A 24,526-nucleotide genomic window follows, 5' to 3' on the forward strand; every position below is an offset into this window, starting at 1 on the left:
TGATGAGAGAGCAAGAAGAAAGCAAAACTGAAAACAAACTGTGATCAAGAAACAATCAGTCAAGTTCTGACTTTCTGTACTTAGTTTCAAAAAGAGATACCACAAATCCCAGCGAGAGACTCCAGCATCATTAGCTGTCTTTCTCCTTTGTTTCCACCTTCCTTTCCTTTTCCTTCTACCCTAGATTGTTCCAGGAAGTGTTTATAGCTCCTTGCAAGACACATTCTAATACTTGCTTTCTCTCACACAAACTTCACAGTATGTCCATGTGATAAATGGTGTGGAGGTAAAAGAGAATTCATCACAGGGACATCTCCTATGAAAATAAAATTAGAAACTAGCTTCTAAACATGAAGAGAGAAGGGCGTGGTATCAGGCACTAATTTCCTTGCGAATTCCTCTCCATTTCTAATAGACGTTTTTCTTTACCAAGATCCCTTTTTAGTTGTGTGCCATTCGAGACTGCTCCACTCCGCCCACCATCATCTTGTAAAATACATTCACACTCTTTTGTGACCCTACTTATTTGCCCATTAAATAATCAGTCATAGAACTGTCAGAATTAAATATAGAGTGAAATTAAAATACTGGAGTCACTTGGAGGGTTTAGCAGCTCCACCAGAAAATACTGGGCATGGATTTAAAAGAGGCTGCGTGGGACTTGCTCTTGTCCAAGTTCTTTCTCAAGAAGTATCTGAAATAAGCCTAAATTCAGAGTTAATCAGACTGGCCTGCTTTCTCAGGTGGACTGGAATTCATTGCTCTTTCCCCTCAACTCCCTGATGTCAGTGGCACTTTCCGGAGACGAGGTGGACTTCTCTGCCTACTGAAGAAGCTCAGTTCCCCCCGGGTCCACTCCCTTTCTGAATCCCACACTTGAGGCCAGATGGCAGCCTTCCCAGACCATTCGTGGCCTCCTTTCAGTTTCCGACCTGCTCAGATTGAGTCCCTCTAGACTCTATCTCAGCTGGAAACGTGATCTTCACCCCTTTCCCTAACCTGGATGGTTAACTTCCCTCTTTAGGCCTCAGGTCCTTTAGCTATAAAATGATACAGTTGCCCTTAATTCTAAAGTCTTCTTTCTAAAGCGCTACAATGTGGTGGCTCCTTGAAAATGTTTCTCTTTGCTGGTTTTAATTTTGTAGAGAATTAAAAGCACAGCTACTCTGGGCTTCCCTGGTGGCGCAGTGGTTGAGAGTCCGCCTGCCGATGCAGGGGACACAGGTTTGTGCCCCGGTCCGGGAAGATACCACATGCCGCGGAGCGGCTGGGCCCGTGAGCCATGGCCACTGGGCCTGCGCGTCCGGAGCCTGTGCTCCGCAACGGATAAGGAAAATGTGCTTTTGTAGTTTGATTAACAGGGATGGAAGATGACTTAGTATGTTTTAAGATACTCATGATCCATTCTCGTGAGAGTCGGGGGAAGAAGGGGAAGAGAGTTAATAAATACCAAACGATTATGACAAATTAAGTTCACCAAGATGTAGCTGATTAGTTAACTTGAATAAGCCACACAAATCCAATTCAAGTTTTGCTTTATTTTTCTAAGAAGGGATCCCACTGAACTGAGTCCCATGTTCAGTAACTCCACATTCAATGACTTAGTCTTTAAACACTGTTATGTTGCTGGAAGAAGAAATATTGCCCATCAGTCCTAATTGATGTTTAGCTATCACGCACATTTGAAATAAATTTATTACTTTGACTGCTCTCAGTGTAATACATTCCAGAGGGGCAAAGAGCACACGAAAAGTTATGGAGTCTCCATCTTCTACACTAAAGTGTGCAATAGATTACATATTATTTGGCCGTGAAATTCACAAGCCATAGAAACCACGCCATTAGCAATGTATACAGTGGTAAACAGCAGGTAATGAGAATGATATAAAACCAAACAGACTGCGTATGTTGGCACTGCTGCCAATAAAACAATCATTAAATGCATTCATATGCATCTACGCTAGGTAAGCTCTTTAGGGCAATTGCTATGAATTCTACATACCTGTCAGGATACTATATATAGCCCACTTTCTATGCCCTTTATTCAAAGACGCTGAGAAAGGGTTACTCTGGGTAAATCCAGACCTTTTCTCAATATAGAATTTGGTCAACATGCATTCTGAACAGCAAAATTTCACAGTATTTTCCTACACTAATTGCCACCTCAGCAAATGCAGGATTAAGTATAATGGATTATAAGAAGTTACAAAGGAAAGATGGAAGAAAAAAGAAGGAAGGTAGAAAAAAGGTGGGTATGGAGTACTTCAACATTTATGTAAAGAGTGGACCTAAAACTAACCTGAGGTTACCCTGAATTATTAGCATATGCTATAGAAACTTAAATGAAAAAATTAAAAAACCCAGCAAGGGAAACTCAAAGATTCTCTGTTTTTTCACTTTACTGCATATACACGTCAATCTTAATCTATATGCTTATATCCAATAAGAGAGCATTGTTTTGCAAGGCTATTTGGGTTCTATCAGCATGTAAAGGTCGGACAACTCAACTTTAGCAGAGTCAGCTTTCAGGTGAATAATTGCTTCTTTCAGGTTGCGAGCATTTGATTTTTCCAGAAATGTTTCCCAAAACATGAAAACTAAAAGAGTCCTAGGACAGCGTCCTTTAGAAGTTTTATAGTATCAAGGTTTTTGGAGGAAGAGTATCCTTGTCCATTATCAACACAATGATTCCAAGCAGATCAGTTTATGCTGAGAATATTATATAACAGAACCCACTTCACCTCCATTATACTGACAATGATCTTCCTTACTTCAACCTTGTGCTTCTTATAAAGTTGAAAATACTGAGCCAAGAACAGACAGTGACAATACCAGAGACTCAGATGTACCTATAGGTGCCTTCAGACAACATCAGCCACCCAGGCTAAAGTCCTGGTTTAAAACATCCCAACATGAATGAATCTCAAAAACCATATGCTGAGCAAGTGAAACCAGATCAGAAGGGCACCCACTGTATTATTCAACTTACATGAAATTCTAAACTGGGCAAAAGTCATCTCTAAAGATAAAAAACAGATCCGTGGTGGCCTTGGGGTGGGAGATGGGGATACTTTTGCAAAAGCCTAGGAGGAAACTTTCTAGGGTTTTAGAATTGTTATCTATCTTTATGGGGGTGGTAGTTATACAAATGTATACATTAATTAAAAGTCACTGAACTGTTGACTAAAAATGTCTGCATTTTATTGTATGTAAATGATACCTTAATAAGGTTGATTACAAAATGAACCAAAACCAAAACAAAGCAGAAGAAAAACCTCTCAAGACCTCAAAGGAAATACACTGTTTTCTTCCAGGGTACCAGATTGGAAATGAGGCATTGGTCTGTTCTACCCTCAGATTATCCCTAGGATTATCTAGTCTATTTTAAAGCACTAGAGTCCCCTATCAGGAAAACTCACCCCATGTTTAATTACTTGGATTTCTTCTCTGCCTCTTCTCCCAACACAGTGAAGCCATTCACGGAAGAAAAACCATCTTTTTCCAACTTTGCATCACCACATATTCTTTCCAAAGCTATTATTTATGTAATAAAATTTGGCTACACTTTGTAAAAATCTAGCTTTTTGAGGCTTACAAATCTTAACAGTTAACCTATTGCCTCCACTGGAATTTGCAAAAAAAATTATTTTGAAAAGGAATAGCTGAGAATTGACATTTTTGCTTTTTGTGATTTTCTCTTCCCCTAAGAGAGAAGTGAGTAGGAATGAGAAACACATACATAAAGAAAAATAAATTATCTTGCTGCCTTTGCATGGTTATAATTTATAGGAGGCCCTTTTCAACAATAATCTATTATCAGAATCAATAAAATATAATCTCCATGAAGGCCAGGCCAGGATATTTGTCTCTTTTTTAGCAGATTGCAATACAAACCACATTCATGGATATGCTTCTTGATGATCTTTGTAATACTGTAACAGTTGCCCATTTCCTCATGCCTCTTCACCTTAACTTCAACCTGGTTTTTCACCAATGACCTCACGTTTCCTTCTCTGTCACTTGGTTGTGGGCCTCTTTTCCAACTCCAACTCGCATTTCACTCTGGCACGAAAGGAAGACTCACACCTTCCTGGTTTTTAGTGATACTTCAAGGTCATTACCATATTGTGATCACCCTGAAGAATAGCCAGACAATTGTTATTTCAGAGCCATCTGACAGTTTGTAGTTCTAACAATTAACTAAGGACCGCATTTGTCAAAAATATCCTAGTTTAAGATTTTGGTAATACAGCAACAGTAATTCCGAAGTCATTTATGACAATCAGTGTGGGAAGCACCCTCCTTCAGGAAGATCCTTTGCCATACAATACTCTTTCCCTGTCTGGTAATAAGGAAGAATGGCCGTGGAAAGTAACCTTTTGTGGAAAGAAATACTTGGCTTTGAGAAGGCTTGCAGTTCATATCTTTTTCTTGAATTAGATTCCCCATTAATTACTTTATCCACAAAGAGGTAATTATCAGAGTTATGTAAGCAATTAAGGAGATGCTACTCCACATTCTTTCAGCTTGTTGACCTTTCTCACTTTATTTCATGTGGCTATCTGAAACATCAGTGATTTACATGTCTTTTTTTTTTTTAACAGATTTGTGTGTGTGTGTGTCCCCATGATGAAAACATCATTAAAGTAAAATATCATGAATACACTCTTAAGAAGCAGAGTCTAAAGTCCTGGAAAATATGAAAGCACTAATATTCATGGACAGCTCTACACTACACTCTGAAAGTTACTCCAAATTTTGTTGATCTCTCTTTTGTCTAGGAGTTTTTCAAATTTTCTACCATGATCATTTGTTAGTTTTATAATTACATAATAAAGGCATTATATCATACAATCTTCTGTTATCCATTGCACTTTTAAAACCATTCCTTTCCTTGTCCTCAGCAGATATGTCATAGATTATTAGTACACAAGCAAAGACTTTCAACGTAACAGTACTTTATAGTGAGAAGAACTATACTGAACTATCTCTATCCTAAGACAATGCACTAGGAAAGCACTAGGAATTCTTAAGCACTAGGAATACAGAGACGATCAAGGGGCAAGTTCCTTGCCTTCGAGTATACATAATCATTATAGCAAATGCTTAAATAGTGCTTAGTATATAACTCACCACAGCAGTCTTATTATCCTCCTTTTTAATAGGTGAGCAGAGGAAGCCACAGGGAAGTCATAGGGTAAAGCCAGAATTTGAACCTAGGTAGACTAGTACACTCTCCACGGGTTTAACTACTACATTAAAAAATATATATATATATGTTATATATATAACTCCAAGTATTCCAAAGTTACAAAACACTTATCTACCAAAACTCAAAAAGGAGCACACAAACTTGCATAGAAAATAAACATGTAAAAGTTCATAAATAAACCACAATATAACCTGCTCCACATAATATACTGACTGCAGTGTCCTTGGCCTCTCCCATCCTTAGGTAGCTGGAAATTACAACAAAATAATACTTTTCACCTTTGGAAGCCACACCATCTCTCATACCCACCAACCAGTTACTTCCTTAGAATAGGAAATTAACCTGAATATCATAAAAAATATGTATATATATATATATATATAGCATTAGTGATGTAGAATCTTGTTTAAAGACAATAACTTCAATAGCAGAGGGAACGTTACCATTGCAGGCTTCAGATAACCTCTATATTTCTCAGATTTCATGCTAAATCATAAAATGCCATATTGTGTCTGAAGCTATTTTTTCAATAGTCCATTTTCTTAAATGCACTAGCAAAGCAGTAAATACTGAGGAACACTTTGGCTCTCAAATCCTAAAGCCATTCTGATTATGCCTGGGTGATCATGGGGACGTCATCGGAACTACCAGAGGACTGGCTGAAATACCTGTGTTCTGGCCAGCTTACAAATTAGAAATTATACAGAATCCAATTTTATTTTTTGTTATGTAATTCCTATGAGGCTTTTGGTATGTCAATGTAAAGTCCTTTCATGTGTAATCTTTATCCATTAGATAGGGAACAATGCCAATCCCCGTCATAAATACTTTCACAACCTGACACTGAAAATCCACTGTAGGGCATAGGACCTGCAAATAGGATATGAATCACACACATCCACTCGTTCAGATAATCCACAAGTATTCATTTTTAAGTCTACTATATGCCAATAATGTACCGCCCTCTCAGATGCTAGACCATGCTAAATGCTGAAACAGACATACTCAGTTCGGGCCCTCCTGGAAATTATTACCTACAGAAGTGCCTTCATTGTAAACGGTCAGGTCTCAGCCAATGCTATTATCATCAGCAGGTGACCAAATGATACAGCTTGCTTTCTAAATAAGCTCCACACTCCTTGCTTTCAACATTTTTGCTTTCCTTCAAGGCACATAATCCAGTGGTCAGTTTCTCCCAGTTAGTGAGGTTTGGGGAAAATTATCCAGTGAACAATTCCTTGTGGCCTCACTCCTTCCTCATACTCTCCTCTGTGCTCTTGAGCTAAAGAGACCTGGATTACAGTCACTTGCTCTAACCTTATTATTTTAAAATACGGCTGCTCCTGCTTTGAGGATTTCCACTGGACCAACACAGAAGCAAAGCAGCACTGAATCTGAAGCAGGTAAATTTCAAAATGACAGCTCTAAACATATCCACTCTCCTTTTGTTTTCCTCCTATCCCTTTGCTCTGAACACCTCTGCCCTGAGGCTTTGCCTTTACCCTTCTCTGATTACTGCTCCAAAAGGGTTTCCAAGAGCGGGGAGTATTTATGGTTTCATTTGCTCCCAAGTCCTTGGTGGAAAAGGATGCTTGCTTCCTGATTCTTACTAATTCTACGCTCATATCATTAACACAAAAATCATCATTTAAAAAAAAAATTTCCTCAGCTTCATACTTCTTCTGGGCCAACACTGAAAGACTATTTTCAAAGAAACAATATCCTCTCTCCTTTGCTCTTTTGAGTTTCACGTTCTTACCTCCAGTCTCATTTTCAACCCTTATTACGGGATGCATCACAAACACAGAAGAAAGTTCTTTGTGCTTTCCTGTACCAGCTAATTATTCTAATTTGTTCTGTCTGTACAGAACAGAATGCGAAATCAACACAAAGGCTGATTATGCGACCTCTTCCAAGGGAATGGTCTGAGAGTTGTCTATTTACTAATGAAGCTCGGTGTGTATTAAGGGTTGACTGAAGCAATCATCAGGAATTTTCATCCCTTAAATTAGTCTTTTCTACCAGATGCACATCTTTCATTTTGGATAATATAACTTTTAAGTTCAGGATACAACTGGACAAAAGAAAAGAAAAAAAGGTAACCAACACAACATTTGCAGTAATAACACAGTAACAGCTATCATCCTTCCCTGAGGAATTCAGCCTACTTTATGGACACAATTTAGTACAAACTCATAGGAAAGTTAACAAAACCCAAAACCACTTCAAAATAGCGTAGAGAGGTAAAGGTCAGAAATTATTACTGCCAGACCCAGCAGACAATGGCACCTACAGGAAAGAGCACAGGATAGGAAAACCTGGAAGCCTGTGTTCCAGTTTTGGTTATTCCTGTAAGCATTAGTACGATCTGAGTGAACTCAGCCTGCCCTGCTTTTTCCGTTTATAAAAACCTACATCATCCTCTCAGTAGAATGAAATGCCACATCTGAAAAGTTGCAGATCTCTTTAGGAAAGAAACAAAACTCATGCTTTCCAACCAAAATGGAATAATTCAGTCAATGGAGACTTAATAAAACTCTGCCATAAAGCAATTGTTTACTTGAAATCTATCTTTTGTGGTATATTTATTGGGGTAAGGAGTGTAAGCAAATCATAATTAGAGTTACCAGTTATTCCAGAAATCAAGGTCATTGAGTTCAGATTCCAACTTTGACCATGACCCAGGCTTACAGAGATGTAAGATGTCCCAATACCTCATATCCAGCATACATGGGAGAAACAAGGTATGCAGACAGATCCTCTTATAAATATCCCATATGTAGTGGTTTTAATACAGGGTCTCAGATTCATTGCCATTCTTCGCATCCAGATGTGGGCATTTTCCCTTGAATTTAGGCAGGCTTTCCATGGCTTCAAACAATAGAGCAGGGGTCAGTAAATTATGGCTGGTGAGCCAAGTCTAGGCCTCTACCAGCTTTTATAAATGAAGCTTTATTGGAACACAGCCATGTTCCTTAGTATATGTATTGTTTGTGTCTGTTTTCACATCACAGCAGCAGAGCTAAGTAGTTGCAAAAGAGGCTGTATGGCTTGTAAAGCCTAAAATATTGACTGTCTGACACTTTATGGAAAAAGGTCTCCAACGCCTGCAATAGTATATAATGAAAGTGATGCTATGTAACATCTAAGACTAGGTCATAAAAGGTCATGCAGCTTTTGCATGATTCTCGTGGAATGCTTCAACCCTGGACACTCATTCTCTTGGAATACTCTATCTTGAATCCTAACTACCACGTTATGAGAAGTCCAAGCCACCTGGGCAGCCATCTATAGGCACTCCAGTCAACAGTCCTTGTTGGGCCCAGTCTTCAAGGGCCAGACGTGTGAATTAAAATTATCTAGATGATTCCAGCCCCAGCCATCTGAATCCTCATGAGCTGAGATTCCAGACATCAGTCATGGAGTAGAGACAAGCCATCTCCTCTGTGTACTGTTTGAATTGCTGACCCACAAAATCTGGGCACATATTAAAATTTTTGTTTATTTCACCACTAAGTTTGGACTTCTTTATTATGTAGCAATAGATAACTATAGCACTGTGTCTGTACACAGGAGATCTACATTTCACAGAGCACAGATTTTTAGATGTGAATGTTGACTGCTCAATTTCTAAGAAGAACGTATACACACACATAGGTACAAAATGTTTATGCATATGTAAATATTAGACCTATATAAACTAATCTATATTATCCATAAAATGAGGGGGCCTTTGATAAAGGCTAACATTATTTTTCGGTACTTATTGTGTTCCAAGAACTGATAAATTCTTGCATTGTATGAATTTTCTCTTTCACCCTCATAGCAACTCCCTGAGAGAAGTAATGTTATCTCTATTTTATAGATGAGAAAACTGAGGCAAAAACAGATAACATGCTCAAGAGTACTCAACAAGTAAATTTTTAGAGTCAAGATTTGAACCCAGGTTCTCAAGTTTTAGATCCCTTACTTATACTTACCACGCTATATACTGAGGAAGGGGATGAAAGCTGATGCCATTACCTCATGCTCAAGAAGTTAGACAGAAACTTAGCAGGTACGGTTGAAAGAAGACAGGACTTGGAGTCGTAAGTCCAGAGCCTGAGTTATGAGATGAATTCTCCTCTCATCTAGATATAGGTTTGTTTTTAGAAAATGAAGAAGATCACTGCATATTTTGATTGTTAATTTCTGTACTTAATGATTACCAAAGAATGGAATTTTACCAGGGAGCTATTTTGCAATGACATAAATTATTGATTCAAACTCAAACCTTTATTATAAATTATTGATTCAAAATCAAATCTTTATTAAGTCTCCCTTGCATCAGAAGTCTTTCCCACTCTTCATTTCTTTGAAACCCTTTCCTGTCTACTCTTGGCCAAAGCTTGAAGCCTAATTTAACATTTGGAAATAAAATAATGAAATAGTCATAACACAGCAATTCCAATGCCTACTGAAACGGAAGCTCTAAATAATTTTTCAGATAATTTAGGAAATTAAAAATATTTACATCATAGATGCAAAGACAGAAGTTACTTGTGTAATAAATGGTGAGACAAAAAGTTTCTGGTCAAGTAGATTTGTTTAAATATGATCACTAATCTGAGTTCTACCCCTGTGCTAAAACCCAGTGACAGGTTGCGTACAGCTTCTAAAGGGATAGTTCAGTGCATTGGGTCAAATTCATGCCATAAAATGTGGTATTAGTAGTAGTACTAGAAGACAGAGCGACTGTCTTCTTTGGGACATAGATGAAGACCCCAAGATAGACAATATCAAGGACAAATTATGTAGAAAAGATATTATCTCAGTCCTTGGAACATGTCATCCAGGATAGAACAAGAAGTAGATTTATTATCAAGTACATGAAGCCAGAGACAGTAAGCAATGAGTGGTAGTTGGTTAAAATAGACAGGTTTTAGAAGTAGAGGCACGGATGTAGAAAACAAACTTAGGGTTACCAGGGGATTGTGGCGGGGAGGCTAAATTGGGAGATTGGGACTGAAATATACACACTACTATACATAAAATAGATAACTAATAAGAACCTGCTCTTCTTATTAGCACAGGGAACTCCATTCAGTACTCTGTAATGGGCTATTTGGAAAAGACTCTAAAAAAAAAATAAAAGTGGGGCTTCCCTGGTGGCACAGTGGTTGAGAGTCTGCCTGCTGATGCAGGGGACACGGGTTCGTGCCCCGGTCCGCGAAGATCCCACATACCGCGGAGTGGCTGGGCCCGTGAGCCATGGCCGCTGAGCCTGCGCGTCTGGAGCCTGTGCTCCACAACAGGAGAGGCCACAACAGTGAGAGGCCCGCGTACCGAAAAAAGAAGAAAAAAAAAAAAAGTGGATATATGTATATGTATAACTGATTCACTTTGCTGTACACCTGAAACTAACACAACACTGTAAATCAACTATACTCCAATAAAAATTTACCAAAAAAATAGGTTTTAAGAACCATAGTCAGGGAGCAGTGTGGATTGGAAAGACCTGGCAAGAAATATTTCTTCATCCTCAGACAGTGCTCCCCAAGCTGGCTATTCCTAGGGTGAGCATTTAAGAGATCTTTGACCTAAGGAGGACATGAGATTAACAATCTATCCCAATGTGCATGAATTATTCTACTCGGTGCTATCAGAAATCAGATGGCATCCTAGAGCAGGGATCAGCAGATCTTTTTTGTAAAGGGTCAGATAGTAAATATTTTGGATTTTCTGTACCATACGTCTCCATTGCAACTGCCCATCTGCTGCTGTAGCACAGAAACAGCCATGCACAATACGTTAATGAATGGATGCGGCTGTGTTCAAGCCAAACGTTATGTACAAAACCAGGAGTCAAGCGAGATCTGATCAGTGGGCCAGAGTGTGCGGACGCCAGTTCTGGGTCAGTGTTCACAGCTGAATGAGTCATGAGGCCTTAAGTTCCAGTTCTCATCGTACTACTTTCTACCTGGGTGAACTTGGGTTCATCCTTTTATTTATATGGGCCACTGTATTAGTCAAGGTTCTCCAGAAAAACAGAACCAACAGCACGTGTATACAATGTGCCCATATATACTGACAGATATAGATCTAGATATCAATATTGATACCTAGATCTATATCCATATCTATATAAAGATAGAGAAAGAGAGAGAGATTTTAAACAATTGGTTCACACAATAATAGAGGCTTGGTAAATTCAAAATCTGCAGGTTAGGCTTCTAGAGACTCTCGGAAGAGTCGCAGTTCAATTTCTGTAAGTCTTCTGGCAGAATTCCTTTTTGCGACAGGGAGGTCAGTCTTTATTAAGAGCTTCACCTGATTGGATGAGGCCCATGCATATTATGGAGGATAATCTGCTTTACTCAAAGTCCACCACAAATTTAATTATGAATTTCATCCAAAAACACCATCACAGGGACTACCCTGGTGGCACAGTGGTTAAGAATCCGCCTGCCAATGCAGGGGACACGGGTTTGAGCCCTGGTCTGGGAAGATCTCACATGCCGTGGAGCAACTAAGCCCATGCACCACAGCTACTGAGCCCGTGCACCTAGAGCCCATGCTCTGCTACAAGAGAAGCCACCGCAATGAGAAGCCCGCACACCACAACAAAGAGTTGCCCTCGCTTGCTGCAAATAGAGAAAGCCCACGTGCAGGAATGAAGACCACATGCAGCCAAAAATTATAAATAAATAAAACATAAAAATTAAAAAAAACACAAAAACACCATCACAGAAATATCCAGAATAATATTTGACCAAATAACTGGGCATGGTGGCCCAGACAAATTGACATGGAAAATTCACCACCTAAGCCATAGTTTTGTCACCTGTTACTGAGAAATATGACTTATCTGAACTATTTTGATACCTAGAACATACCTTCTAGAGGTAACGCCTTCAGTATTTTACATGGTAGGCAGTAGAGGGAATGAGCCCATTTGCCCAGTCAGATGACACCTAAAGGATAAAATTCTGTCTTCTCTCTCCAACCCACAAGGATGAATGCCAAAAATACATCACTTATATCTGCTTTAGCTAACATAGGATAGGTCTGGAACAGACCTATGCTCCCAGTAAGTCTCATGAAATGCTTTTTCATTAAGGGGAGACTTTACATGCTAAGATTAGAAGCAAAAGAGGGTGGTGGATGAAAAACTGCCCAAGGATATAAGCTCATGCAAGGAAGCAGGAGAGAGAATGGGTATCCGAAGATGTGCGCTCTGAGCCAACACTAATTCCACAGCATCAGGTTATAATTCAGGGAGCCCAACCGCTGGGGTTTTTTTCCCCTTCTTCTTTTCCCCCAAAGAGGGACAAACATACTGACAAAGGAAGAGCATCAGTCACCACAGATAAATTGCTTTTTAGAGGTGATCTCGCAAATGATTTGGCTCAGTGTAGACTATGATTTGGCTCCCCAAACCATAAGCTAGAGCATTTCATTCCAGGTCCCTCTTCAAATATCCATGATAGGTAAAACTCTGGCATCAAGTAGGTCTTGAAATCTCCCCAGGTGATTATAATATGCAACCAGGGCTGAGAATCTGGAGATGTAGAGCAAATTTAAATTGAACTTTAGTTAAACAGTAAAACAAGCTCTGACTCTACTGGCTGGAGCTAGACAAGGGATATGGATTTAGTGGGATGAGAAGATAAAGGACACCAGGGAGTAAATCAAATGCTTTACACCTGTGCTTAGCTAATTGTTACTCAGATAATTCAGACAATCTTACAGCACCTGAACCCTGAAATTCCTTAGTTCTATTTAAGAAAAAGGAACTCTTCAAGTAACTGAACTCTGAGAATCATGCAAATCATAAAGAAAAAGAAGAAATCTTATTTTTTGAATTAGTTGATTTCATATATACTGTTTCACTTTCATGATATTAACTAGTTATCTTTCTTTCCATTTTATGTTTGAGGAAAGTAAGGCTTTAAAAATCTCAGTAATTTTCTCAAGGTCACTTGTTAAGGGTGTGGTAGGCAGCATAATGGCTCCTAAAAATGCCCTCACCCTAATCCCTAGAACCTAATAATATGTTACCTTACATGGTAAAGAGGACTTTGCAGATATGACTGAAGTTATAGGCCTTGAGATAGAAAGATTATCCTGGATTACCTCATGGAACAAATCTAATTGAATGAGTCCTTAAAAGCAGAAAACCATTCCCAACTGTAGAAAGAGAAAGAGAGAGATGTCCTAATAGAAGCAGAATCAGAGAGATGCAACATTTTGGGGTTTGTAGGTGGAGAAAGGGGACTCTGAGTCAAGGACTACAAGTGACCGCTGGAAGCGGATAAAGTCCAGGGAACAGAAACACCCCTAAGAGCCTCCAGAAAAGAATGTAGCTCTGCCAACACTTTTTTTTCTTTTTTAACCATCTTTATTGGAGTATAATTGCTTTACAATGGTGTGTTAGTTTCTGCTTCATAACAAAGTGAATCAGCTATACATATACATATATCCCCATATCTCCTCCCTCTTGCATCTGCCTACCACCCTCCCTTCCCTATCCCACACATCTAGGTGGACACAAAGCACAGAGCTGATCTCCCTGTGCTTTGTGGCTGCTTCCCACTAGCTAGCTATTTTACATTTGGTAGTGTATATATGTCCATGCCACTCTCTCACTTCATCCCAGATTACCCTTCCCCGTCCCTGTGTCCTCAAGTCCACTCTCTATGTCTCCGTCTTTATTCCTGCCCTGCCCCTAGGTTCTTCATAACCATTTTTTCTTGTTTTTTTAGATTCCATATATATGTGTTAGCATATGGTATTTGTTTTTCTCTTTCTGACTTACTTCACTCTGTATGACAGTCTCTAGGTCAATCCACCTCACTACAAATAACACAATTTCATTTCTTTTTATGGCTGAGTAATATTCCATTGTATATATGTGCCACATCTTTATCCATTCATCTGTCGATCCTGCAAACACTTTTACTTTACTCAATTGAGACCAAAGTCAGACTTGTAAGGTAATAAATTTACGTTGTTTTGAGTCACTAAATTTGGGATAATTTGTATGAAAGCAATTAAAAAAAATACAGAGGTCCTACAAGAGCCAGGCTATATATTTATACTTAAGTATTTCTGAAATGAATTTAACCTTGTGATTGACAGCAGCAGCAGCAGCTTCCAAGGGATCCCACCACACACCTGAGGCAAAAGGAGCCTAATACAAAGCAGTGACAGCAGCAGGTCACTGGCCCACACTTGGGGTAGAGGGGGACTTGATCTACTGTAGCAGCAGCATAGCCTGAATGGGAACCCATCCTCCTGTGGCACTAGTCCCATCAACATTAGTCTAATCTGCTAGCATCTGCTGTGCCAACAGGCCCAACATATACAAACCCGCCAACTCAGTAGCATTAAGTGAGCCAGGCTCAGTGTTTCCTGAAACTCATATCCAGTTGCACTGGAAATCCAAGATATCACCTACTGTTATGAAAACATAAACAATAACAGAAGACTGGGAACTTCAGAAAGAAAAGGGGAACAATGGAATGGGTGAAAACAAATGGGGTAAATATAAGAGACTATGATTAGCCTCATGAGTTTCTTAAATTCTATATGATGGTCAAAGCAAAAATGATGACACCGTCTGATGGGGTTCTCAATGTAGAGAAAGGAAATACTACAGAAAATCATACTTTAAAACTGGGGAATATTAAGAGACCTAAATGGAAGTAAAATTTTGAAACTACACTTGAAGTAATAAAACAGTGATTCCAGTAGGCTATGATAAGTTACATATGTATACTGTAATGCCAAAAGCAACCACTAAGAAAACTATACAAACAGTATACACAAATGATTATAAATGAATTAAATTAAAATGGACTTATTAAAAAATGTTTAAGTAACCCACAAGAAGGCAAAATAAGAGAAACACAGGATTGAGAAACTAAGGTAAAAGACAAAACAAAAAATAACATGGTAGACCAAATCTTTGACATGGCAATAATTACGTTAACGGTAAATGATCTAAATAACCAAGTCAAAGACAGAGATTGGAAGAGTAGATTAAAAAATCGCAAGCATGATCCAACTATATACTGTCTATAAGAAGCTTACTTTAAACATCATGATATAGGTAGTTCAAAGTAAAAGGATGAAAATGATATATCATGTGAACATTAATCAGAAAAAGCAGGAATGGCTATATTACTATCAGATAAAGTAGACTTCAGAGCAAAGGAAATTATTAGGGGCAAAGAGGGTCATTACATAAAGATAACAGGAATAATCCACCTAGATGACCTAGTGATACTAAATGTGTGCGCACCAAACAACAGAACTTCAAAATACATGAAGCAAACACTGAAAAAGGTAAAAGGAGAAAGTTTTAAATCCACAATTATTATTTGAGACTTCAACACAGCAATTTATACAACTACCAGAGAGAAAAATCAGCAAGGATATGGAAGAACTGAAAACATCATCAATCAACAGGATATAACTGACATTTAAAGAACACACTCAGTAAGAGCAGAATACATATTCAAGTGTCCATGGAACATTCACTCATATACCATATACTGGGCGATAAGAAAACATTAGCAGATTTAAAAGAATTAAAATCATAGAGAGTATGTTCTCTAGCCATAATGGAATCAGACTAGAAATCAATAAGAGAAAGACAACAGGAAAATCTTCAATCACATGAAAACTAAACATCACAATTCCAAATAACTCATGGGTAAAAAAGACAGCATCAAGGAAAAATTTTTAAATGCATAGAATAAAAGAAAATGGAGATATAACAGATCAAAGTTTGCGGAATGAAGTGAAAGCAATGCTGAAAGGGAAGTTTATAGCACTAAATTGGGAAAGAAAATATTTCAAAGCAATAATCTAATTTTCTATATTAAAATAGTAAAAAAGGAAGAGGAAAAAACACTAAACAAGCAGAAAGAAGGAAATAATAAAGATGAAACAGAAATCCATGAAACTGAAAACAGGAAAATAGGGGGGGAAATCAATGAAACAAAAGGCTGGTTCTTTGAAATAAACAATCTAACCAATAAAGATCTAGCAATACTGATAAAGATAAACAGAGAGATGGCACAAATCACAGATATCAGAAATGCAACCAGGGATACCATGACATATCCTGCAGGTTAATGAGGGACAAGTTACTATGAACAAGTCTACACTATAAATTCAAAAATGTAGATGAAATGGGCCAATGTTTCTACACCCAAAACTACCAAAACTCAGCCAAGATGAAATAGATAATCTCAATTTTCCTGTAACCATTAGAAACACTGGTTTTTCATTTAAAAACTCCCAAAAGAAATATTCAGGCTTAGATGTTTCACTTTTACCCAAGACTTAAAGAATTAACACCAATTTTACATGATTTGATAAGAAATACAAGTAGAGGGAACAGTTTCTAATTAATTTTATGAAGCCAGTATTACCTTGATACCAAAACCAGACAGGGATAGTATAGAAAGAAGAAACCTAGAGACCAATATTTTTTATGAAATTGGCTGAAAAACCCTCAGCCAAATATTAGCAAATTAAATCCAGAAATATATGAAAAGAATAATATACCATGACCAAGTGGGATTTATTCCAGTTATGCAAAGTTGGTTAAATATTTGAAAATTAAACAGTGTAATCCACCATATCCAATAGATTAAGGGGGAAAAGTCATGTGATCCTATCCATTAATGCAGAGAAAGCATCTGACAAAATCCAATCCCATTCATGATTTTAAAAAAAGAAGAAAAAAAACTCCAAGCAAACTAGGAATAGAAAAGGAACATACTGAAACTCATAAAGATGATCTACAAACAACCTATACCGACATGATATTTAACTGTGAAAGACTGGATGCTTTCTCTGTAAGATCAGAAACAAGGCACCGATATCTGCTCTCACCACTTTTATTAAATATATCACTGGAGGTTCTAGTAAGAAAATAAAGCAAAAATAAATAAATACATAAATTTAAAAGTTAAATTTTTAAAAAGTTTATTTAAAAGATAAAAGGACTATTCCTTCTACGTTGCATAGGAAGGAACATGTCCTACTGAATGTTGAATAGTAATATATCCTATTATACTGAATAAGGAAAAGTAAAACTGTCTGTATCTGAAGATGAGATGATAATCTAAATGGAGAAAATACCAAGGAATCCACAAAAAGCTTGAGAAATAATATTAGTTTGTAAATGATTTAGAGTACAAGATCACCACAATTTTATCAAATTATATATTAATAACAAATGTGTAGAAGCTTAAATAAAAATATGTGATGCCATTTACAACTGACCTAAATAAATACTTAAATATAAGCCCAATAAGACATTTATAGGACCTCTAGACTGAAAATTACAAAATGCTGATGAAGAAAAATTTTTAAGTCCCAAACAAATAGGGAGACATACCTTGTTCATGGATTAGAAAACACAACATGATAAAGATGTCAATTCTCCCCAAGTTAAGAGGCTTATTAACACAATTACTCTTAAAATGCCCTCAAGGTTTTTGTGGATCTAGACAAGCTTATTCTAAGATTTATATGGTAAGAAGAGGCTGAAGAATAGCTAAAACAACTTGCAAAGGAAGAAGAAAATGGAGGAATTAATCTACCAATTTCAAGATTTTGCAGTAATGATGGAGTGTAGATACATAGATCAATGGAATGGAATAGAGAACCCAGAAATAGACTGACATAAATACATATAACTTGTTTTTGACAGCAGTGCAAAAGCTATCAAGGAAGAATAGACTTTTCAAAAAATGGTACTGAAACAGTTGGACATCCCTCGACAAAAACAAACAAACAAAAAATGAACCTTAACCTCCACACCTTACACAAAAATTAAATCAAAGTGGATCATAATCTTAAATGTAAAAGCAGGACATTTTTAGAAAAAAAAATAGGAGAAAATGTTTGGCATCTAGAACTAGGGGAATAATTCTTAGACTTGACACCAAAAGTATGATCAATAAAGGCAAAAGCTGATAAATTGGATCTCATCAAAATGAGTTAAAAATGCTTCATAGAAGATCCTTTTAAGTGGATGAAAACTCAAATTACACAGTAGGAAAACATATTTGAAAATCCCATATGAGACAAATGACTTGTATCTATAATATACAAAGAACTCTCCAAACAACTTAAAAAAATCCAACTAGAAAATAGGCAGAAGACAGGAACAGACATTTCATGGAAGAGAATATACACATGGCAAAGGAGCACGTGAAAAGATGCTCAGCATCATTAGCCATTAGGGAAATGCAAACTAAGACCATAATGAGATGTCAGAGAATAACTAAAATTAAAGTATAGTGACAACATCAAATGCTGGCGAGTACATAGAAAAATTATATCACATCACTGGTGGGAAAATAAAATGGTTTAGCCACTCTGATCAACAGCTTGACAGTCTCTTTTAATCCTAAAAGTTGATTCACCCTACAACGCAGTAATTGTACTCTTGAGCATTTATCCAAAAGAAACAAAAACTTAATTAAGTTCCCACAGAAACTTACACATAAATGTTCATAGCAGTTTTATTTATAATAGCCAAAAACTGGCAACTACCCAAATGTCTTTCAGTGGATGAATGTTGAAACAAATTGTGATAAAATCTTATGATAGAATACTACCGAGCAACAAAAAGGAGCAAATTATTAATATATGCAAAAATTGAAATGAACTTCAAGGGAATGATGCCGAGGGAAAAATTCTGAAAAGCCGATCTCCGAAGATTAAGTAATTCATGATTATGTTTACATATTATTCTTAAAATAACAAAACCGTGGAGATGGAGAACAGATTAGAAGTTGCCAAGGGTTAGAGATGAGGGTAGAAGGTACAGCGGGGGAACTCTGTGAGGTTTTTGTGGTTCCAGTGCAAATAATACAGCAATCTTGGTTTTAATCCCTAAAGATTTCTAAAAGCAATTCCTAATAAGAGGTGTCCAGATATTTAGCAATGGCAGATTAGAGGTATAGCTCCCCAACATAACAACTTCAAAAGAGAACATACTAATTCAATGCATATGTTAATTTCAAAAAGGCCAGTCACAATACTTAAATGGTATATATCTTAACGATATTATTCTAAGTATCCAGCTATACCAGATGGACTAGCAAGATTTTCTGTACATTCAACCTTATTTAAGACAGTAAATCTTATAGTAAGACAGTTAAAAAAAGAAAAAGAAAAAAAAACAAACCTCAACTACAGTTGGATATTCTCATAGGAAGATGAGGTGAAAATATGCAGCAGTGGTTCAAAAGCTTAAGCAGTGGCACCTAAATTTGGTTGTGCATTAGAATCATCTGAAGCACTTTTTAAAAACCCTCACACTGACGGTTGGTCATCGTAGACCAATAAAATCATTTTAAATCTCCTCAGACGATGCCAATGTCTAGCCAGAACTGAGAACCAGCGGACTAAGCAGAAGGGGATGTTTCTACAAAGATCTCTTAACAGTAAGTCCTTTCACCCAATCAGATTTACCTCCCCGCAAAGGGCTAAAGAACGCTAGATGTTGTCCATACTTGCTTAGCTTTAATTAGCACTTGTGACTTGCCCAAAACCTAGATCATGTTTTCCCTAAATTTCATGTTATTCCCTACGTTTTTCAAACCCAGGGCTAAGGGGTTTGCCAGGATGAGATTTAAAGTGCTCACACAGGGGAAGTCCCTGGCAAACCAGGACAGCGGTCCCTCTACATTGAAATGTAAAGCATCCTAAATAACCCTGCCACTGCTCCCAGATCTTAGTCTGTGCCAACCAGTGGAGAAAAGGCATTCTCCATTACTACCACGGCAAATGCTGCTGTACTTGCCTTGGCTGGTCCCTATCTTTTCCAGGCACCACTCCCCTTCACCTGCTGGTGGACGCTTTGGCCAGCTGACAATGCAGATATTTTCAAACTTTAAGGTGAATGAAAATCATCTGGAGGGCCTGTTATAACAGAGATCACTGAGCCCCACCAGAGTTGCTGATTCCATAGGGCTGGGACAGGGCCCTAAAACTTGAATATCTGACACATTATCAGGGGACGCTGGTAAAACTGGTCAGGTTGTTACCGAATGCAGGTTCGTGTGTCTGAAGCACAGAGAGGCCAAACAAACCTAAAGGTTGGAGTCTGGAGCAGAGAAAGATTTATTGCAGGATCGAGCAAGGAGAGGGGGTGGCCCGAGTTCCAAAACACCCTGAAATCTCCAAAGGATTTCAGCAAAGCATTTTTAAAGGCCAGGTGAGGGAGGGACGTCCCAGGGAATGTGATCAGCTCGTGCACAATCCTCTGATCGGTTGATGTGGAGGCCACAGGGCAGGTAACATTATCCATCCTTAGGTGCCAGAAGGTCTGGGGGCTACGTGCTCATGATCATCAAGGAGTTAATTTCTTCCACTGGGCGGTGGTTTTTAGCACCTGAAAACTCAAGAAATATGCCTGAGATACTATTATCTGAGTACTTCAGAGAGGAACTACAGCAGAGGATATGGGGGATGCGTCTGTCCTAGGAAGGCCCCATAGGGTACTGCTTGGTTACAAGGTGACCATACTTTGAGAACCACTGCTCTAGTGGCCTGGAATGTTCAGAAAGTAATGGAAGAATCCCTTCCCAGGTCTAGATTCTAGTATCGCCAGCTATTTTGGTGGGGGGAAGGGTAAGTTTTGTCCTTGTTTGGACTTCTTGTTCATTTATATCAAAGCCTATTTGAGGCAGTGCGCTTGGCAGTCCTGCAGTTCTGTCTTTTGCTTCAACAGTGTTTGGAATGAACAGACCCAGGGACGCTCCTTGCTCCAGCCCCCGACCACCCTCCAACCTTTCTTCCTGTCGCAACCTTTGGAATCAGCCACTCAGCTATCCTCAGCCTCCAGGACAGGCCAACACCGTTTTTTGAGCTTAGCTCCTTATCACTGATCAACCACGAGTTCCCAGGTTCGTCAGAATTATTCCATCGAGGTGGAGGCCGCCGTCCACCACCTGTTCAACATGCATCTGGGGACACTTACCTCTCTCTGAGCTTCTATTTCGACAGCAACAATGGGACTCTGGACAGTGTGGGCCACATTTTTCGCCAACTGGCTGAGGAGAAGTGTGAGGGCGCCCAGCATCTCTTGAAAATGCAAAACCAATGCTGTGGCCGTGCCCTCTTCCAGGATGCGCGGAAGCCTTCTCAAGATGAGTGGGGTAAAACCCAGGACGCTGTGGAAGCCGCCATTCTTAGGGAGAAGAGCCTGCACCAGGCACTATCAGATCTGCGCGCCCTGGGTTCCGCCCGCGCAGACTCCCACCTCTGTGACTTCCTGGAGAGCCGCTTCCTGGAGGAGCAGGTGAAACTCATCAAGAAGATGGGCGACCACCTGACCAACCTCCGCAGGCTGGCTGGTCCGCAGGCTGTGCTGGGCGAGTATCTCTTTGAAAGGCTCACCCTCGAGCACAAACAGGAGTCTCTGAAGTCCAGCGGCCTCTGAGGAGCCCCTCTGGCATCAGAGCTTCTGCCTGAAGCCCTGCTCTGCAGCTACTAGGCAGCTTTGTAACCGCCCTCGAGCCCTCTCCCAAGCCTTGGACCAAATGGAAACAATAAGGCTTTTTGCAGAAGGAAAAAAAAAAGCCTATTTGAAACACAAACAGAATAAAGAGGAAAAAAAGAAATATATATATATATTCATTTTTTTTCTTTTTTTAAAAATTTATTTTACTGAAGTATAGTTGATATACAATGTTGTGTTAGTTTATGCTGTACAACAAAGTGATTCAGTTATACATATATACAATTTTTCATATTCTTTTCCATTAGGTTAATTACAGGACATTGACTATAGTTCCCTGTACTATACAGTAGGACCTTGTTGTTTATCCATCATATATATAATAGGTTACCTCTGCTAATCCCAAACTCCCAATCCATCACTCCCCCACCTCCCCCTTCCCCTCGGGAACCACAAGTTTGTGTGCTATGTCTGTGAGTCTGTTTCTGTTTCATGGATAAGTTTATTTGTATATTTTAGATTCCACATATAAGTGATATCATATGGTATTTGTCTTTCTCCTTCTCACTTACTTCATTTAGTATAATAGTCTCTAGGTCCAGCCATGTTGCTGCAAATGGCATTATTTCATTCTTTTTTATAGCTGAGTAGTATTCCATTTTATATATATCACATCTTCTTTATCCATTCATCTGTGAGTGGACATTTAGGTTGTTTTCATGTCTTGGCTATTATAAATAGTGCTGCTGTGAACATAGGGGTGCATGTATGTTTTCGAATTATAGTTTTGTCCACATATATGCCCAGGAGTAAGATTGCTGGATCATATGGTAGCTCTATTTTTAGCTTTTTGAGGAACTGCCATAGTGTTTTCCATAGTGGTTGCACCAATTTACATCCCCACCAACAGTGTAGAAGTAAGTCAGAAAGAGAGAGACAAATACCGTATGCTAACACATATATATGGAATTTAAGAAAAAAAAATGTCATGAAGAACCTCGGGGTAAAACAGGAATAAAGACACAGACTTACTAGAGAACGGACTTGAGGATATGGGGAGGGGGAAGGGTAAACTGTGACAAAGCGTGAGAGAGGCATGGACATATATTCATGTTCTTTTAACATATGAATTGCCCCACTTTATCTGTGTGAAATAAGTTTGTTCCCGTTATTGGGCTGCTTCTCAAGCTTTGCTGCTCATTTGAATGACCTAAAGAGCTTTTAAGAAAAACATTGGTGTCTGGGTCCCAGCCCCAGAGATTTTGATTCAGTAGGTCTAGGGAGGAGCCTGGGCACAGGGAGGGCTCAGAGTTCCCCAGGTGATTCTAATGTGCAGCAACTTTGGGAACCACCTCTTGGCTTCAATCCAGCTAGTGATCAGATATTAAATCTAAGACACATGGGCTAGTGCGTGAGCTCTAGGAAGATTCGTGCCAGGGAAAATGATCGATAGTTGTGTTACTTCTCTGAAATGGATTGAAATTTCCAATTAGCATGAACAGGGGAGGGTGAATGGGTGAATGCAATAAGGTGTATCGTTTACGTATTGCCCTATGTGTATGGCTAGAAGCTTTCGCAACTGAGGTCTGCCCTACTTTTCATGCTAATGGTAATGCTTGTCCTCCTAATGCAGCTGTAAACTTTATAAGCCCATAGGTAGACAGCATCACAAAATATTTACCCCTCCCCACTGGCCCACTCTGAAGCTTCTCTCCCCTTCCCCAATACACAAATGTACATCAATGCTCTTGAGACCACTATCAACATATTGACCTTCAATTCTTCTACTTTGCAGCTTCCCTCTTATCAGGAGATGTCAGCATTTAGTGCAAGGACAAGTGCTTGCCTCTTGGTGAGTAATGTAGACAATGCCTCCAAGAGACAAATAGCCCTTAGGGAGGGGGAAAAAGTCTTTCAAAAAGGTTGATGCCCAGAGGAGGCATTTTCAGTCATCTCAGCTTAGAGGTCAAATATCCAAAATTAAAAAGGTTAAAAAAAAGAAAAAGAAGAAAGCAAGGAAGAAAAGAAGGAAACAATTTTCTTATCTCATAGTAATAAGGCAGTTTTCCTTAAAAAAAAAGACAAGCCTTAAATTCTCTTTCCTAATCAAAATGTGCTTTTCTGTCTTTAGACTATTCCTCTTATATCCTGTATTATTCATGACGTTTAATTCTTGAAATAGCACATGGCTGAAAACAGAAGCTAACCTCTTGTCCACTATGAATTAAATCTTCTTTTCCTAGGACCTGTCTACAATGTACAATTTGGGGTTTGCCAATATAATTATTTTCTCTGAAATAAGTTACAGCATTTTGCCTTTTCAATATATAGTTATACAATATATTGTTAACACAACATAGTTAATATAGTCAATATAGTAAATACGATTATAACACACGTGATATGATGCCACTTTGGTGATTTTCTTCATCCATGTAATTCTGAAATTTGACAGTATAGTTTTCATATTCTAATGAGCTGAGTATTACCTCTGCAAGGATAGAAAAATAAAATAAATTCATAATATTCTTGTGTGGTTTGCCCCTGGGGTGGATTACCATAATGGGGGGATATTTGAGCCTTTCCCCAAGTCATTAAAAAACCTCCAGCGAGCAGCCCCTTATCCTCTCCAGGGAGTGGGGGAAAGGATCTTTAATCATAATAATCCTGGGGGGAGAAATCTCAGAAATAAGACATCTGCTTCTGTGCCTTGTTTTGCAGAATAGCAATGATTGCTTTAGCAGCTTCTATTGCCATGTGTGTACAATAAGTAAATGAACATAAAATTGAATGAACGCATAAAAGAAGGATAAACCCACCCAGCTTAACAAATCCACTCT

The 24,526-nt window shown here is 38.5% G+C and overlaps 1 pseudogene; it reads left to right on the plus strand.

Moving 5' to 3' along the window:
• The first annotated feature begins 7,888 nt into the window (after nucleotides 1-7,888).
• Nucleotides 7,889-24,085, plus strand: LOC125961669 (ferritin light chain-like; annotated as a pseudogene).
• Nucleotides 24,086-24,526: the final 441 nt, after the last annotated feature.

The sequence above is a fragment of the Orcinus orca genome, chromosome 17, assembly GCF_937001465.1.
Source record: "Orcinus orca chromosome 17, mOrcOrc1.1, whole genome shotgun sequence".
NCBI lineage: Eukaryota > Metazoa > Chordata > Mammalia > Artiodactyla > Delphinidae > Orcinus > Orcinus orca.